The sequence below is a fragment of the Scylla paramamosain genome, chromosome 21, assembly GCF_035594125.1.
Source record: "Scylla paramamosain isolate STU-SP2022 chromosome 21, ASM3559412v1, whole genome shotgun sequence".
Classification (NCBI taxonomy): domain Eukaryota; kingdom Metazoa; phylum Arthropoda; class Malacostraca; order Decapoda; family Portunidae; genus Scylla; species Scylla paramamosain.
In genome coordinates, this window is record NC_087171.1 from 7,005,767 (window position 1) to 7,023,266 (window position 17,500).

At 42.1% G+C, this 17,500-nt stretch overlaps 1 protein-coding gene and 1 long non-coding RNA gene across 3 annotated transcripts in view; one reads left to right on the plus strand and one right to left on the minus strand.

Annotated features, from left to right (window-relative positions):
* The window catches only part of LOC135110923 (uncharacterized), a 46,561-nt gene extending 32,543 nt beyond the window's left edge, over positions 1–14,018 (minus strand). The window contains exon 1 of one of the 2 annotated variants that reach the window (XR_010273492.1): positions 13,796–14,018. This is a non-coding gene — a long non-coding RNA (uncharacterized LOC135110923). The remainder of the gene's footprint in view (positions 1–13,795) is intronic. The other variant, XR_010273491.1, reaches the window with a different exon arrangement.
* The window catches only part of LOC135110922 (neuroligin-3-like), a 106,392-nt gene that overhangs the window by 21,618 nt on the left and 67,274 nt on the right, over positions 1–17,500 (plus strand). The gene's annotated exons all lie outside the window — the stretch shown is intronic.

A 17,500-nucleotide genomic window follows, 5' to 3' on the forward strand; every position in this document is an offset into this window, starting at 1 on the left:
CTGACCTAGAACAACTGATGCAACACCCTACTCGTATTTCTGACCGTCTTGGAGATACGCCCAACATTCTTGACCTTTTCCTAACCTCTCATCCCTCTGCTTATACTGTCTCCCTATCTTCTTCGTTGGACTCCTCAGATCACAATTTCATATCTGTATCTTGTCCTATCGATCCAATCCCTCCTCAGGATTTCCCAAAGTGGAGATGCCTCTGACGTTTTGCTTCTACTAATTTGGGGGACCTGAGGAGGTATTATGCTGATTTTCCTTGGAATGACTACTGCTTTCGTGACAGAGACCCTTCTCTGTGTGCTGAGTGCATAACAGAGGTGATAGTGTCTGGAATGGAGGCGTACATTCCTCACTCTTTCCCTCAACCTAAACCTTCCAAACCTTGGTTTAAGACATTCTGTTCTCGTGCTATTACATGAGAGGTGGCCCACAAAAGGTCCTTGAGCCTTCCATCACCTGAATCTCATGCGCTTTACATTTCTGCCGGGAACCATGCCAAGTCTACTCTGCAACTAGCCAAACACTCTTTCATTAATATAAAATGTAAAAATCTTTCAAGATCTAACTCCCCTCGTGATCTCTGGCACCTAGGCAAAAAACATCTCCAACAATTTTGTTTCTTCATCTTTCTCTCCTTTATTTTAATCTGATGGCACCACTGCCATCTCATCTATTTCTAAAGCTGAGCTTTTCCCTCAAACTTCTGCTAAAAACTTCAGAGCCGCTCTACTGTTGATATGGCTTTCTTTGCTGAGTCTTGGTCATCCTCTTTTAGAGATTTTAGTGAAAATTTTGCTGTTGCTTAGACATATCAAAAGTTTCTGATAGAATCTAGCACGAAGCTTTGATTTCCAAACTACCCTCCTATGGATTCTATCCTTCTCACTTTAACTTTATTTTAAGTTTCCTTTCTGACCGTTCTATTGTTGCTGTGGTAGACGATCCCTGTTCTCCTAAATCTACTAATAGTGGTGTTCCTCAGGGTTCTGTCCTGTTACCCACTCTCTTCCTATTATTTATCAATGATCTTCTAAACCCAACTTTTTGTCCTATCCACTACTACGCTGATGATACCACCCTGCACTTGTCCACATCTTTTCATCGACGTCCAACCCTTCAGGAAATAAACAGTTCACACAGCGAAGACGCAGAACGCCTGACTTCTGATCTTTCTAAAATTTCTGATTGAGGCAAAGCAAACTTTGTATTGTTCAGTACAATACAAAATCCCAATTTCTCCATATATCAACTCAACACAACCTTCCATACACCTATCCTCTCTTCTTCAATGACACTCAACTGTCCTCCTCCTCTACACTGAAATCCTCAGTCTGTCCTTCACTTATAATCTAAACTGGAAACTTCACGCCTCATCTCTAGCTGAAACAGCTTCTATGAAGTTAGGTGTTCTGAGTTGCCTCCGCCAGTTTTTCTCACCTCCCCAGCTGCTAACTCTGTACATGTATGGGAAGGTGTGGGCGAGTTCCACTCATACCACTCTTCTAGACAGGGTGGAATCAAAATCTTTTCGTTTTATCAACTCCTCTCCTCTAACTGTCTTTAGCCTCTTTCTCATCGCCGCACTGTTGCATCTCTTGCTATCTTCAACCGCTGTTTTCATGCCAACTGTTCTTCTGATCTTGCTAACTGCATGCCTCCCCTCCTCCCGCGGCCTCGCTGCACAAGACTTTCTTCTTTCTCTCACCCTTATTCTGTCCACCTTTCAAATGCAAGAATTAACCAGTATTCTCAATCATTCATCTTTCTCTGGTAAACTCTGAAACTCCCTCTGAAACTTCTGTATCTCTAATTTCCCATGACTTGAACTCTTTCAAGACGGAGGTTTCAAGACACTTATCCTGTAATTTTTTACTACCGCTTTCAACTATGTTTGGAGACCGGTGGGCTTTTTTCTTGTATTGCAGTTTTGTTTCCCTTGGCCGGTGCTCCTCCTACATAAAAAAAAATTACGAGCGTGTAGTGTTCAAGGTGAATAGCATGCAAAAATACTTTACAAATGCGAAAATAGACTCCATAAAATATAACAAATTAAAATGTTCAACAAGCGGAATACGGAGTGAGGTACAGATCTGGCTGACAATGTGCCTTCATCTCAATAACGCCTTCATCTCAATAAATATGCCTTCTCTTCAATAAAGTCTAGAAAAATTTAAACCAATATATAGATGATAAGATTTCTGCAGACTAAAGAAAATGCATTTGATTCAACGCGCAGTATTCTTAGAGTAGGAACTTCAGTGAAATACCGGCGGTTATATATATATATATATATATATATATATATATATATATATATATATATATATATATATATATATATATATATATATATATATATACGAGTATACTCGTATATACACCGGCGATTAAAAAAAACAAAGTAAACATTTCAGAATTGTATGCATTTTGCGTGCTTGATAAAACTGGAGGCAAAACGAGAAATGTTTGCAAGTTGTGACAAAATTAAATTGGTTGGAATCAAGTGAATTTTTGGGGAAAGATGTTGAGAAAAATTCTGTGCAAAAAACGCAAATGTGACAAAGTTTTACAGGCGTGTGCTTGTTGTGTGCAGACTATACATGTTAGTGTAGAATGTGCTGTGGAGTTTAAACATGCTGAACATGAAAGAATCTGAGGACTATATACAATGAAGTTGAAAACTGGTATTACACGTACATAGGTGTGTGTAGTGGGTGGCGTGCACCGGCGGTCCACAACACACTGCATGTGTTGGAATTACTGCATGATATTAGCAGATATGATTCCATCCAACGCCATCAAAGTCTTTTTTTCCACAAACACAAAAAAAAAAAAAAACGTCTTCCAATTTGTCATTACACTGAGGATGGTTTCCGACACTCATAGAATACAACAGCGTTAGTACGTATTACCGAAATGCCAGCCATTTATATTAAGGATGTGTATCATAAAACTATTACGTGTACAAAGGTGGTAAAGGTATCAAATGATGATGACATTATTAATTTTTCCATTCTAGGAATCCTGAAAAGCCAACAGACATTTTCCTCCTGTGACAGTTCGTTGCCAGATACAAGCGGCACACAAGGCGTCTTGGTATGACTCTAGAAACACGTCTGCTGTAAAATCATATTCCGTCCAGTTAATAATAATTAATTAAAACAAGTTGTAGTTTCCCAGAATGAAGCCTAAGGTAATTTAAGCACTGTAATCAGTCTGAAATATCATCCACAATACATCTGTTTTTAAACAAACTTATTAAGGCGATTCATGATACTTTAAGGAGCGTGATAAGAAACAGTCAACGATAACACGCACAGATAAAACTGTACAGTCCAGCGAACAAAGTTTTTTTTTTTTTCATCACTTACACATCGTACGTATTATAAAAAAATTTTAAAAATGAAAAATCTTATAGAAATAATTCATCATAGATAGGTGGAAATGAGATAGTGCACTTTCGCTCGCTTCCCAGTGTGTATTATGTCACTGACACTGCATATACACGCCATAGCTGGTGTGACGTGTACTTGAACCATGCATTCAGTAACACAAGCAACTAACTACATAAACACCCTAACATACTCGTACTGTCAAGATATCTAATACTTACTGAGAGAGGGTAAGAAATACTTCGGGCAAAAGTAATAGTGGTGGAATAGTTGGAAATTGTACAACGGAATAAAAACTCGAGTAGCATACGGTTACAGGAATAAGGACTCGTGAAATTTGTTGGGAGCTTTACCCAGGCCTGTGAATGTCAAGGCGCGGGAGCATACGTGGAAAAGACTAATATTATGGCTGTGGAGAATGTAATATGTAGGTCTGAGCTTTCAATTGAGGTGGAGAGAAAAGAGGAAGAAGAGAGGAAAATGGAGGATGGGAAGCATAAGTAAGAAGAGAAAGATGAAAGGCGGACGAAAGATGAAGAAATGCGACTGAAAAGAAGAGGGAGGAAATGTTGGAAAAGAGAAGACGATGAAAAAAAAGGCGTGAAAGAAAAGGAAAGGTACAGATGGAGATGAGAAGTAAGAAGAGGAGGATGAAAAGCACTAGGATGATGAAGAAACGTGCCTGAAAGAGCGAAAAGGGGAAGGGTTGGAGAACGAAAGGAGAAGTCTGAAAAAAAGGGTGAAAGAAATTAGGTGAGTCAGGAAAATGCAGCTAGACGCCAATGCGACTTTGTGACGCTGGCGAGTCGCAGAAACAAAAAAAAAAAAAAAAAAAAAAACGCAGCGCCCATGCACTCTCCATCCCTTCCTTAGCCCCTCAGCCCTCCATCTGCTGGCCTCCCCATCCCTCAGCATAAAAAATAAAGGAAAAATATATGTATAAAATTCGTGAAAACCTGTTCCAGAAACGGATTACTGGCATCGACCTACACACGCCGTGAGGGATAAGAGGTGGCGCCCGTAACGCTCCGGTAAATAGTGAAATGTGTGGCCGTATCGGTGTGACGGGATACCTCGACCCACCGAGCAGCGAGGGAGTGGGTGACAGGCAGGGGAGGAAGGCATAAGGGAAATAAGGAGGAATAAGAGCGGGAAAGTGTGCCCTGCCAGCCTGTGTGTGTGTGTGTGTGTGTGTGTGTGTGTTTGTATAGGCGATGAGTGGTTGAGTCTGCACCGGAAAAGACTGCCGCGGTGAATGTTATAGCATGGACTGCGTGACCCAGAGATATTTTTCCATGTAAAAATGTGTTGTTTGCAGGCAGGGTGTATGTATGGCGTATGCATTAATGTACATGGTGGCTGGTTGAGTCCGCGAGAGAAATGGATATATTGCAATGCGTTGTGTGTATTGGCGCTCTTTCAGGTAGTAATATGTAGCACGTGGAAGTACATTTTATCCACCTTCCACTAACTCGGATGCGTATCTATCACCTCCACTCCAGTATGAAAACTCTGATAGCTATTGGTTCTACTCAACGTGATCAAAATGTCATGTAAGTCTAGAGTGGAATTGTACGGAAAGAGAATAGTTCAAAATCTTTGCATGCCTATAGCTTTATCTTTATCCCCGTGAAATTCATCTAGTGTTGCTAAAAATAAAGTAGCATCATACAGCCACCAGCAGTCAAGGCATTACGCTAAAACAAATGGCCATCTTGCTATCTTTCCCAGGAGTCGATATTAATAACCCGTCTATAACTTGGAATATCAACAGTGTCGTCTCCTCCTTTCGGTTGCTCCAACTATGAGTTACCACAGCGAATCATCCTTCTCCAATACGCTCAGCCTTCTGTGCCTTCCTCTGTCACACCCACAATTTGCATGTCTTCTTTTTCTGCATTCATAAATCACCAACAAAATAATTGAAAAAAAAAATGCCTTTAACACCCTCCCCGCCCCATTCCCACCTCCCTTGGTTCTATTACCTCAAGGCAGTTCAGTATCACTAATCCACTCAAAACTTACCTCATCAATTAAGTGAATGATAACGAAAAGTAATTTTGTATTGAAAATCCATCCACACATGAGGCACCTACGTAATCCATCACGTAATAACCCTATCCTTTTCAGAAGAGGAAAAAACAATGAATAGCTGGAGGGAAAAGGGATCAAATTAAATCTATATATTTTTTTTTCAATACATATTATAGTTTCAATTGAATTAGCAACGTTTATTTCATGTGTATTTTCAGAATAGTGACTAATTACGGTTTTTCATCCAACTTTCACTAATCATTATAACTCTCTCTCTCTCTCTCTCTCTCTCTCTCTCTCTCTCTCTCTCTCTCTCTCTCTCTCTCTCTCTCTCTCTGTTCTCCACACCCCTGGTCTATTTCGATGCTGTAACTTTGCGCAAAATTCCACCACCCTCTCCACCCCAAGGCATTACCAGTGAGTCGAAACGCAAAAACAGTCAGCTGGCGAGGCGAGGCAGGCTAGAAGGGAGTTGGGTACGGCACGGCACGGCACGAGTGGTGAGGTGGTGAGCGGGGATGAACCAATAGAGAGGAAAGGTGAGCCACGCTTGAGGGGCGAGGTGAAAGGTGAAGAGGTAGGGCATGAGAGAGAGAGAGAGAGAGAGAGAGAGAGAGAGAGAGAGAGAGAGAGAGAGAGAGAGAGAGAGAGAGAGAGAGAGAGAGAGAGAGAGAGAGAGAGAGAGAGAGCGCTGCACGTGTACATGTGGTGCGCGCGACACGTGTGAATGGGGGGGAGTAAGGTAGTCGGTGCTGGTTGAGGCAGATGCGTAGAGGCAGATGCGGCAAGAGGGTTGGCTGGTTGGTAAGGTTTGGTAAGATTGGTCTTAAACATGCTGTACAGAGATCTGTGTCTTCCTTTCTTCCTTTTTCTTATTTTCGTTGTCTCTTTCCTTCATCCAGGTGTCTCTCCAGTTCATTCGTTATTCTGGACTCTGGCATCGATCTAGACACGATGAAGAATGAGAGATGAAGGATTAGAGATGCCATATATAAACCTCCTTCTTTCCTTCCTTTACACAGTTATTTCATTTTCTTTCTCATATCTACTCTTTCATTTATTCAATTAAAAAATTTACCTTTCTACTTTTCTTCCTTTTCCTTAATTTTCTTTGTGCGTTTCCTTCATCCACATACACATTCATCCATTCATGAACCGTATATGATATTTTCTAATCCTTTTCAATCTTTTTTTTTCACTGTTCTTAATCTTTTACTCATAGTATATACATATTTGCATCCTCATTAAATAATTTCTCTCTCTCTCTCTCTCTCTCTCTCTCTCTCTCTCTCTCTCTCTCTCTCTCTCTCTCTCTCTCTCTCTCTCTCTCAGTACAATATTTAATTTTCATTTGACTCTGGACAAGCGACGCATGCTCCTGCTTCTTTACCCTCCTCCTCCTTCAGCAATTTCTTGTCCTCCCTCTCCTCGTTTCTTGTTTTCTTTCTTCCTTCCTCCCACCCCCTGTGTTTTCCTAGCACCTCCCTGATGTTGTGGTTAAGACGGCTACCTCTATTCAGATCGGCGGGTCTTGAGTCGAGGCACATAAACCAATCCCGCCGTTCATCCTCCCTCGCTGGCTGGGAAGGAAAACCGCGATGAACAACATGTCACATTGGCACCTTGTTACCTATAAGAGACCTTTATCTACGGGAACTTGTAAAAAAAAATAATGATAATAATGGTGCCTGTAAAGATGGCATATGGATGAATGTCGCAAGAACAAAGGCAGAAGAAAAAATTGGACAGATGAGGGACGGTACAGATAAATTATAAACCTGCAAATACAGCACAAACGTTGCACGAGGAAAAATGTATTGGCGCATTAAAATCTAATGGCAAGTTACGGTTCAGGTTACGTTAGGTTTGGTTCCATTATGTTATGTTACGTTATGGCTGTGGGAAATGTAATATGCAGGTTTGAGCTTTCAATCGACTAAATACGGTTTTGTTTGAGCTTTCAATTGACTAATTACGGACTTTTTTTTTTTTAATCCAACAAGGAGTGCCGACATAACACACAGACAGCAAAGTTCACACACTCCACTAATGCGTTTAATTTCCGCCACATCATCTCCCTTGAGTTAATCAAACCAAACATTACTCGCCATAACAACACTTTGCCTAACTTAACGTATCCTACCTTACCCTAGAATACACAACTTCAGAGCATGGAGTTAGATCTTGAAAGGTTTTGACATTTTCTGTTAATGAAGGAGTTTTTGGCTAGTTGGAGAACAGACTTGGCATGGTTCCGGGCAGAAATATAAAGTGCATGAGATTCTGGTGATGGAAGGCTTAAGTACCTTTTGTGGGCCACCTCTCTATCATGTATAGCACGAGAACAAGCTGTGCTAAACCAAGGTTTAGAAGGTTTAGGACGAGAAAAAGAGTGAGCAATGTACGCCTCCATGCCAGACACTATCACCTCTGTTATGCGCTCAGCACACAAAGACGGGTCTCTGACACGGAAGCAGTAGTCATTCCAAGGAAAATCAGCAAAATACCTCCTCAGGTCCCCCTAACTAGCAGAGGCAAAACGCCAGAGGCACCTTCGCTTAGGGGGATCCTGAGGAGGGATTGGAGTGATAGGACAAGATAAAGATATGAGATTGTGATCGGAGGAGCCCAACCGAGAAGAAAGGGTGACAGCATAAGCAGAAGGATTAGAGGTCAGGAAAAGGTCAAGAATGTTGGGCGTATCTCCAAGACGGTCAGGAATACGAGTAGGGTGTTGCACCAATTGCTCTAGGTCATGGAGGATAGCAAAGTTGTAGGCTAGTTCACCAGGATGGTCAGTGAAGGGAGAGGAAAGCCAAAGCTGGTGATGAACATTGAAGTCTCCAAGAATGGAGATCTCTGCAAAAGGAAGAGGGTCAGAATGTGCTCCACTTTGGAAGTTAAGTAGTCAAAGAATTTCTTATAATCAGAGGAGTTAGGTGAGAGATATACAGCACAGATAAATTTAGTATGAAAGTGACTCTGTAGTCGTAGCCAGATGGTGGAAAACTCGGAAGATTCAAGAGCGTGGGCACGAGAGCAGGTTAAGTCATTGCGCACATAAACGCAGCATCCAGCTTTGGATCGAAAATGAGGATAGAGAAAGTAGGAGGGAACAGAAAAGGGGCTACTGTCAGTTGCCTCAGACACCTGAGTTTCAGTGAGGAAAAGAAGATGAGGTTTAGAAGAGGAGAGGTGGTGTTCTACAGATTGAAAATTAGATCTTAGACCGCGAATGTTGCAGAAGTTAATGAAGAAAAAGTTGAAGGGGGGTGTCAAGACACTTAGGGTCGTCGACAGAAAGGCAGTCCGACCTGGGGACATTTATGGTCCCCTCCCCAGATGGGGACTCCGAGGCTGGTGTAGGAGTCGCCATGATGATTTTAAAATTTTTGAGTGAAGGGTGTGTGTGTTATTAGGTGCTTGTAGTTTTGTGTGGAGGAAGAGAGTTGTCTTTAGAGGGCAGGCTGTGACTACCCCCTTGTGTTGTGAGACACAAAGGGAAACGTTCAGTGAGATCACAGCTGGGCTTAATGATAAGTTCACAGCACCCCCTGAACAGTGCTTTAGACCTCACTACGAGTAATTATCGTTTCGGCAGGTGTCTACTGCCTCCTCCTAATAATTAGTAATTAAAGAAAGATGTACCAAAAAGCAATCAAAGGATTAATCTACCTTATCCTACAATAACCTGACATAACATAATGCACATTCACTCAACCTTTCCCAACTGTTTTTCGTCTCCACAACCCGCTCCTCTCCATCATCTTCGTCCTGATTATGCTCCTTCTCATCCTTCTTTTCTATCCTCCTCCTCCTCCTCCTCCTCCTCCTCCTCCTCCTAATCATCCCGGTGTGCATGCAGTATCCTGATCCCTTCCTCCCACGTCCTTCGTACATTGAGGAGATATCCTTATTCTATTACGGAATCCTCTGATCAATTTCTCGTTTGGTCTTTGGCAATCTCTCTCTCTCTCTCTCTCTCTCTCTCTCTCTCTCTCTCTCTCTCTCTCTCTCTCTCTCTCTCTCTCTCTCTCTCTCGCTCTGTGCGTGTGTGCGTGTGTGTGTGTGTGGTGTGTGTGTGTGTGTGTGTGCATATATAAAAGTGAAACAGTTTGATTGGTACAGATACGTATATATAGAAAAAAAAAGACAGACGGATAGATACACAAATAGAAATATGGACACATACACACACACCCACACAAAGAGCGAGGGATAGATATATTCTTTGAGCTTCATGCAAAATTTTCAATCTTTTACACTCACTATTTCCAATTCTTCCCCTAAACTATTGGCAGCGTGCAGCTTCATCGCAATCGCCCAATACAAACCAGACTTTTAAATTCAATACATGGCGGACTGGCACATTTGTTTTTTACCAATATGATCTGAGCCAGAATGCAAAAGGAAAAAAAATTGCCTTACATTTATTACTGACGTGAACCCTTAATCACGTTTCCAGCAAATTACACACACACACACACACACACACACACACACACACACACACACACACACAGTTGTAATACGAACGAGAACAGAGAAGCGTTCACACCAGGCAGCCAATCACAGAGGAAAGATGAATGTCATGGTGGAGGTCATTTACTTCCTCCCTCGGTGATACACTCGTTCAGGTCTTATCCGTACACTCACGTCCCGCCGATGGCTGAACGGTAGGAGTTATCGCCCGTCCTTTTTTCTCATCTTATCAATACCTTGCACTGCACTATCCTCGGCACAAACTCACCCAGAGTAATCCAACACGCGTGCAATGGAGTAAAAGTTGTGATCTCACCGCAAATATCATCGCTGCAACACACACACACACACACACACACACACACACACACTCAAGGAGCCGTGAGTCAAGCACAAAATAACGACGCTCCGTATAATCCCGTGCATACAAGCGTGTTTATTTTATACATTATTCTCAACCACTGTGTGAAACGTAATTTCCCACGGCTCTCATCGCTGCGGACTCTGGTGGTGGTGGTGGTGGTAACAGTTGTGGTAGTAGTGGTAGTGGTGGTGCTGGTGGTAGTGGTAGTGGTGGTGATGGGAGTATTAGTTGTGGTAGTAGTGGTGGTGGTGGTGGTAGTGGTGGTAGTGATGTGGAGGTGCGGGCGGTGGTGTTTGCGATGGTAATGTTTGAAAGTGAATGTGATGTAGAGGATGGAGGTGGTGATAGTGGTGGTGATGGTGGTAGGGGTGATGACAGGGGATGATAATGGCAACAAAACAATATAGCAATAGAAAAATACTTTTTCAAAAACTTATTTGGTAAAAAAAAAAAATGGTTTAGTTTCAAATGAACAAAAATATTTGCACGATGTATTTATTGCATTCCTCCTGCCAGGTATGTCAGCTGGCAATACGCTGTAAAAGTACATATCTTTCTATCTGTTCTTGCCGATATATTCATTGTGGTAGATCACAGTGGCCCTGTTCCCTCTCCCTGGGGATCCCCACTCCCGTCCCCCATCTCGCGCCGCGCCAATACTCGTCACCTCACACACCCGGCACAACTATACAAGGCCGCGCCACAATACGCCCCCTCCCCTCCCTAACGAACACTCCATGAAGCCCTCTTGTGTCCCCTACCTGGTGCGAGCCAGGTTGCTGTTCTTCACGCCCTCAGTCACCTACGTGCCTAACGACCACCTTCGGAACAAGACTCCAGCTCCCTGCCACGGCCCACCGCACCACGGCCTCCTCACCACCTGTGATTATCAAACTTGCAAGACGTCACATGTCTTTCAACGTGTCTTTCCTGCGGAGGTAAATTTCAGCAAAGAAAGTTTAGAGCAACATCTTTTTTTTTTTTTTTCGAGAGGTTTCCTTCTTTAAATTCAATCAAGACTATCATAATCTCAATTTGCAAAATCACTGCAAACTGGCATTACGTATCACCAAGAGCCCTTAATACCATTACTAAGGCCATTCCCATTAGTTATTTTAGAAGCGCTATTTCCCTATTTTGAGACGAATCTTGTATAATATCGAGTTTTAAAGGATAAGTGGTCTCAGGGAAACAACAGCCACTCACATGGTGATGATAAAGTTCTCTAGATAGTCGCCCTCACTCATCTCTCACTTGTTATGCCATTCTGGATGACATCATTAATCTCAACAGTGATTATAAAATTTAACTACGTTTGTCACTCTTGACAAAGTGTTTATGGAATTATGACTACAAGTGAAAGATTACATGTATAGTGTATGGAATGTACAGAATTTCATGCAGGCTTGACATACAACAAGGCATGGCATTGTACCACCAACTGATAACGACACTGATGGAATTAATGCACTGACGAGAAGCGTTTAGCACCACGCACAAAATTATGGCTGTCTATACAAGCCAATACAACAAGGCCAGTGTTGCAGCTCTGAACTCCCCCTGTCGTATGTTTGCCGGATGGCTCACTGTAAACAATGTGACCTTTTATATCATAACAGCTTACTTATTGTTGTGGATTGTTACATTTATTGTTCTATCTAATCCGTACCTGGATATAAAAAAAAAAGTAGGGTTCTCACGTAGTTCACTCTCGTCCCGAGAAGGAATATTTGTGATTTCATCAAGGCACTCTTCCTTCGTGAAATAGATTGTAGCTGATCCCGTTGACTTCCAATAAATCACAAAACAGTTGTCGCACATTAAACTTTGGAAAAATTGTTGCTCAGCGTGTCACCTCTTATTACGAAGATTGAGTTCATTCATCACATAATAGCGATGGGCATCTGTAAGCCAGCCCACTCCACTGATCGTAAAACGGCCAACTCTGATTATGAGGCTTTTAAACGTTTTAAGATGAAGATCAAATCCCATCTATCTACACACCAGACTATGGTAAGTGCTCACATACAATCATTGCTCTTCTCACATCTTGTACACTCTTCACATTCGCAACTTTTCCCTATCAACCCTTTTCTTATCTTGAAACTTTTTTTTCTGTTCGACGCGTTTTTTGTACATCAGAATAAAAAAATAAAAATAAAAAGTGCTTTTCCATGGCACCAACTTTTACTCGCGAAAACTGGGTTGATTTATGAGTCAAAGTGATCAACCAGCACATAACATGTATTTCCTAGAAGAGAATCAGTCACTAGAGTGCCTTGATAACATCACACATACGAGCGTGGCAGGAATGACATATAGTATCTTGATCTGTTCAATAACTTGCATTGCTCGATTCATAAATAATTCGTGAGCAGTAAGCCGAGGGTAGCAGGTTACCTTGGCCCTCGAGTGCCAATAAGCATGTGATGATTACAAGTGAGCTATGCCGGAAAGCGAGATGATTTGCAAAAATCTCATATTGTATGCCAGTCATACTTTTACGCAGTAACTCTTGGATATACCCCACATGTGTGAAGTGAATACTGTACAGTGTAATGAAGTAACGGTTACTCTCGCACTGTCGTGCACCACTAATAAAAATAAGCTACTGCCTTCCCCTGCTGCGTCTGTTACTGCAATCGATTTTACACTTTGCATGTTTGAAAGTTTTAAAAAAATACACAATAATAATATACGGAAGGGTAAGGAGACTAATCCCATAGTGACTTAACTAAAATCATCAGCTAAGTTCAAGTAATAATGCAGAGTCATGTATTGCGCGTGCTTGGGCATGACTAAAAGGATGCAAAGGCTGAGACAGCGAGACAGAACCACGCCATGGCAAGGTCTGCGGGGTGCGGCGTTAGTACAGCACGTGCTGCCTCATTTATCCCAAAGCTTTCGTCACGTCTGGCTGCTAATCACCAGTCTCCTTCAAATGACATGACTTCTATCAATTACTCAAAAATAATGGAAGGTATATTACGTCGTGAAACGCCACCACATCCACCACTCACCGAACACGCACCACAATTACAACAGACACTTGAACAAGCACAACGCGGTTACCGAAGTCTGTGAAGAGGTTCTCTCTCTCTCTCTCTCTCTCTCTCTCTCTCTCTCTCTCTCTCTCTCTCTCTCTCTCTCTCTCAGGACTATTCTAAAGCAGAGAAACAATAACCACATGGGTGGAGACAAACTCGAAGGGAGGCTGCCACTCGGGACCCGAGGAAAAATATAATCATAAACCAAACTAAGAAAAATATAATTATAAACCAAACTACTTCGTTCCCAACACTCGCGACCAACACCAGTCTGTGTGGCGGGGATGTGGCTGCTTTGAGGCTGATGCACGGGTACGTCTGTGAGTTAAAGATAAAAATGTGACTGGTAACAGAATAATCTGACACACTTAACTGTCGTAAAACAAGGCTGGGTGCGCTGCTCCATCCCCTGCTACACACCATACGGTATTGCTGCCTCCTTTAATGACCAAGAAACTGCTTACCTCACCATGCGCACTACCAGATCGTTCAGAACACTCATCCACCTGTCGGACCCCACGGTACGCAAAACACGCACAGATTCACACAGATAATCTATACATAACCCTCCACCGCGGAACGAGTAGCCTACTGACCAAAAGTAGTGCATTGTGGGAGCACCCCTTACCACATGCTCCGCAGACAGGAATTGTAATACTTGTTGTTTGGTACACTTCTACAGTAACTTTTGTGGAGATTATATGAACATTTTATTCTCAGCAGTCTAGTATGATATGGTACCTAAGCATAAATATAAATTATCTATTTTTGTTTAATTCTGTACAAAGCTTGGCGGTTGGTACGCCTGCATGAAGACTCGAAGCTTCGACTCAAGTGAAGCTCTTCACTCTCCTTCCTTTTCTTACGACGTAATTACTCGCTTTGTGTCATAATATGAGAGCAAGCACTGTTGCATAAATGCAGTGACCATTATTAGTGAACTATCTCCCACTGAAATTATGTCTACAGCCGTATTAGCGCGGAGAGGGGTTATATAAATGATGATGTATCTAAACTACTGAACTTACTGACCCATGTTTAAGGCTGAGAGTTGTAAGATAGAGTAGAATAGTATTGTAATGGCAGCGTGTTTGTGTGAAGACAGGATAATTAGATAATGTATAGATGCAGGTACAGATGTGTGTGTGTGTGTGTGTGTGTGTGTCTTCACAGTGACTCCAGCTCATAAATCCGTGCTCTTGACAAACAGGCATCATCATTTTGTGCCCTCATTTCAGTTAAGGTAAAAACTAAATCATACGTATATTCAAAATTGAAAATGTTAAGTAATGTGAAACAGAAAACTGTAAAATAAAAAGTAGAGGTAAAAATACAGGGGTTTTCCTAAATGCGTCCTGTCTCCACGGAAGTTTCCTGGATTAAAAAAAAAAAATAAGCTGCAGGAGTCCAAGTCTCATAATTTATTTCACTGCTCTGGAATCATTACATTCTATCCTATCCAATGCCTTAACGTCTCTCTCTCTCTCTCTCTCTCTCTCTCTCTCTCTCTCTCTCTCTCTCTCTCTCTCTCTCATACACATCATTCCAGAGAGAGAGAGAGAGAGAGAGAGAGAAAGAGAGAGAGAGAGAGGTGGGGAGTGAGAAACAAAGGCTTGCAGACAAAAAGGTGGCAGATATTGGCACTGTACCTTGAGTCATAGAGGAAGTTGAGGAAGGTATTTCTCTGATGATAATGATGATGATGATGATGATGATGATAATTATGATGATGATGATGATGATGATCATGTGTGTCTGTCACGAGGAGACCTATCTGTCTGTCCGTCTGTCTGTCTGTCTGGTTGTATGTCTATCTTTCTATGATATTACTCTAAGGCAGAAAGAAAAAAACATGGATAATATAGACTAATATATTCAATATCAACTGGCTATTGGAGGAAACAAGCCGTTCTCACCTTAGGAAGAACAGTAATTGTGAAAAAAAAAGTGATGATAGACAAGACATGAAATACTGCTGCGGATTATTATTAGAAAATGATCATAAACACTTTGAAAAGGAGCTGGAATGATAAAGGCCTATATTCAGAAACGCTTTGCTCTCTCACCGCGACTATTTTTAAAGACCACAGAGATGATTAGCCGGGTTCTCAAGACTGTTTCTCCTGTTAACCCTTTCCCTGCGATATGGTATAGTCTTTCCTGATTACTAACCACTATTACTTTCATTTCATCCCAGTAAGTAGTGAGTGTGAGTGAGTGCAAGGCTGCCAGTACACGAGATCTGCACGCAAGGTAGACGATGATACGGGATCAGTATTTATAGATGAAAGAATCGGAGACAATACAGAATACTTATCTCCATGGAAACTTAATTTGTAAGCTACATTCTTATCTGGTAGGCCGGGAATGATCAACGTAGCGCAGAGAAAAGTAGTTTTCCAGGAAGTTATATATAGTTGACAAGTGTAGAAGTATATTTTTAGATAATGAGGCCCACAATGCTCTCTCTCTTTTTCCCTGTCATTAATGAGAGAGAGAGAGAGAGAGAGAGAGAGAGAGAGAGAGAGAGAGAGAGAGAGAGATTAGAGAAGGAAGGGATATAGGTAGGAGGAAGGGTAGGGAGAGAGGGAGAGAGGGCAAGAGGGGAGTGGAGGGAGAGGTGGTTGCGTCATACACGTCATAATTACGTCACGCAAAACTTGTCCGAATGTCTTCTCAGCTCTAGCCAACTTGCCCCTGAAAGTCAAGAATGAACTCCTTAATGAAACACGCTTGGCATTGCAATGTAATGCCATAAATTAGGGGGCGGTGTGAAACAAGCTGTGCTAAAATGTCATATTGATCAAACTGTTTGTTTTAGAAGATATCTGCGAAAAATTATGCAGTAGTAATACTGCTGTAATGTGTGGCAACATTGCTGCACTTTCAAACTACTTATCTCTCTCTCTCTCTCTCTCTCTCTCTCTCTCTCTCTCTCTCTCTCTCTCTCTCTCTCTTGTGCGAGATACATGAAGCCATGCACATACTACTTATCTGTAATGGCAGAGAATCCAAAAGTACACGCTGAGTATAGTTTATGTAGATGATCGTTCACAGTTCTAATTTGTTTGACCGTTGACCGGTGCTTGGTGGGTGAAGAAGTTAACTTGGTAACTCAAGGGCATGTGACCCTAACTAGCTGTAGAGCCAGGGTCCAGAGAAAAAAAGAATGCTTCATCTCTGTCAATCATGGTTTACATGCTGCGATGTCCGCGTGGGTGCAAAGGAGTAATTGCTGGGATAGCGGAGGTGCTTCTGGTGTTTTGCCTCTGCTAATTGGGGGGGCACCTCAGGAGGGATTATTCTGATTTTCCTTGGAATGACTACTGGTTCCATATCAGAGACCAGTCTCTGTGTAGTGACTGCATAACAGAGGTGATAGTGTCTCACATGGAGGTGCTCATTCCTCACTCTTTCTCTCACCCTAAACCTTTTAAACCTCGGTTTAACTCACCTTGTTGTCGTGCCATGCATGATAGAGAGGCGGCCCACAAACATTATTTGAGCCTTCTATCACCTGAATAACATGTACTTTATATTTCTGCCTGGAATCATGCCAAATTTGCTATCTTCTGATATTGTTAACTGTATGCCTCCTCTCCTCCGGCGGCCTCGCTGCAGAAGATTTTCTACTCTCTGTGATGCCTGTTCTGTCCACCTCTCTAATCCAAGTTCTCTCAGTCATTCATCTCTTTTTCTGATAAACTCTGGAATTTCCTTCCTGTTTCTGTATTTCCTCCTTCCTATGCCTTGAACTCTTTCAAGAAGGAGGTTTCAAGACACTTATCATCCATTATTTGATTATCTTATTTGACCTCACTTTGGGAACTGGCACTCAAGTGGGCATTTTTTCCATTTTTACTGCCCTTTGCCAGTTGCCCTCTTACATAAATAAAAGAGGATGGCCCGGAAGAAGGAAGGGGAAGACAGGAGTGGAGGGAGAAGTGGTTGCGTCATACACGTCATAACTACGTCACGCAAAACCTTCCCTGTCCGAATGTCTCCTCGGCTCTTGTCAACTTCCCCCTTAAAAATCAAGAGTAAACTCCACGCTTGGCAATGCACTGTAGTGTCATGAATTAGAGGACGGTGTGAAACAAGCTGTGCCAAAATGTCATATTGATCCAACGGTTTGTTTAGAAGATATCTGAGAAAAACGATGCTTCACA